At 36.3% G+C, this 2286-nt stretch overlaps 1 protein-coding gene across 1 annotated transcript in view; it reads right to left on the bottom strand.

Annotated features, from left to right (window-relative positions):
• The window catches only part of SNX25 (sorting nexin 25), a 93535-nt gene that overhangs the window by 90957 nt on the left and 292 nt on the right, over nucleotides 1-2286 (bottom strand). The gene's annotated exons all lie outside the window — the stretch shown is intronic.

Genomic DNA, 2286 nt, shown 5'->3' with positions numbered 1-2286 from the left:
TGTTTAATTTTTTTTTTTTTTTTTTTCCAGAGACAGGGTCTCACTCTGTCACCCAAGCTGAAGCCCACTGGCACAATCATATCTCACTGCAACCCCAAACTCTTGGGCTCAAATGATCCTCCTGCTTCAGCCTCCCGACTCTCTGGGAATACAGGCACATGTCAGTACACTTGGCTGATTTTTTTTATTTTTTTGTAGAGATGGAAGACTGAGTCTTGCTACGTTGCCCAGGCTGGTCTTGAACTTCTGGCTTCAGGTGATCCTCCTACCTTGGCCTACCAAAGTGCTGGGATTACAGGCATGAGCCACCATGTCTGGCCTGGTGTATATTTTATAATTTCAGCAATCTCAATTTGCATTAGCCACATTTTGGGTGCTCAATGGCCGCACTGTCTAGTGGTTACTGTGTTGGATAGCTCAGCTCTAGCCCATGTAGAAAAAAGTGAAGCCAATGTTGATCTTTGCAAGCAACTACATCTTTTGAAAAATAAAATGTTACTGGCTTAAGTGGTGATTCCCCTAAGGGACCCCAGGGAGAAAAACATGCAGCCACACAATCCTGCTCCACCTCAAGGTTAGTTTTCATCACTTCTTATTTCTCAAAGATTTTCTTTCACTTTTCAAACACTATTCGATTTCGCTTAATTTCAGATGTGACTATGTATCATTTCAGACAAATATTTTATCCTCTTGTTTTTCTTTGCCTGTCTGTGCACCACTTTATCCCCAGGAATCTTGAGGAACAAAATGTAACTTGTTAACCAGATCTACTTCACAACTGGCATATAAAGGACTAACCTATAATTATCAAGTAATTTTTTAGCCTAGGATTTGGTGCTCATTGTATTCATCTTGGCTACTATACACCAATTTAGAGGCTTAAGAATAATAAATTTAGGTGGGCTTTTTTTGGGGGGGGTGGCAGAGAGTGAGAGGGAGAGTAATGTCTCTTAGAAAACTAGATGACAAATGGAACATCATGTCCAGGACCAGTGTCCCCCCGTGTGAGAATTCCCCATATATGCAAGTACCCACAGGTCAAAGGAAGCACCATTCTTGTTTTAATATTCTGTGATAGGTTTTTTTCTTTCAAAATATCAACCACGAAAGCATATTCAATGCTTTTCTACATTTCTAGAATTTTTGCAATGCAGCTTTGTAACAATTTATAAAACAGCATCTTAAATCCCCTAGCTCAAAAACATAAATACAGCCTCAAGAATTCTGTTCACAGACACAGATACACAGGTTTAGATAAAGTTTCAAAGTGATTCCGTCAGCCTCAGTTGGGTTAAGATACCTAAGCTAACTGCCTTCTAGCTGAGAACAATTAACTGCCAACTGCCAAAAAAGATACTACCTCAATCTTTCACCATTCGGTAAATAAATATTAATAGAGGGCTTCAGCATATAAGGTAGAATGAACATCTGCATCACTAACCACTGAACATGAAAGACAAGGCAAAATGAAAGCAAAGCCAACAAACAAACCATCTCCTAAAACTCTCAGCCATTTTCTGCTAACTTCCAAATATTAATTTAAATAAATGACTGTTATGTTTTCTAAATTTTGCAAAAAGTAGCCACACCTCATCCCTAACGACTGTTCCATTAAGAAAAAAGCAGAAACAATTTCTGACTCAGATGTAAGAAATTATGGCAAAAATAGGAATGAGCCAATCCTACAATATCATTTATTGGCAACAAACAGACCGACCATATCTTCTGTTATCATGATCATTGCCCTTTGCATAATCGGAACAATTTACTTACAGGAACATTTACCACTGAAATTCAAAATAGACATCTAGTTCATTCATACTGTATCTGAACCCCTAAAATAGAGTTTTTACATTTTAAATTGGCTAACAGAGTAATAATATACTTTGCTCATGTTCCCTAAGTATGCCATTTAACTTCCAGCATCTGTAGCTTTAGCATTTATTAACTACTACACAGAAAGGCTAATTGTATTATTTTGTTCTGCATTTTTGACTACTACTTTTTTCTTCTTTGTAATTCAATCTGTAAAGACTTAAATCCTAATTTATACTGAGCTACAATACAAGCACATTTGAATGGCCAAAAAAATCCACAAACATGTAGAATATGTATACATGTGTAGACACACACGTCTCATATATTATTCAACACTTTGAATAAATCTGTTTTTAAATTATACATTCTAAAAGCAATAAAATAGATACATAAAGATAAAATGGTACAATAATGCTACCTAGTTTAAATTAACTTCATGAGGAAATTTAAAAACCCAGAGGATCTTAT

This window comes from Propithecus coquereli, unplaced genomic scaffold (assembly GCF_000956105.1).
Source record: "Propithecus coquereli isolate 6110/MARCELLA unplaced genomic scaffold, Pcoq_1.0 Scaffold203, whole genome shotgun sequence".
NCBI lineage: Eukaryota > Metazoa > Chordata > Mammalia > Primates > Indriidae > Propithecus > Propithecus coquereli.
Note: the sequence above shows the minus strand (reverse complement) of the source record. Positions and strands in the feature narration are given on the sequence as shown.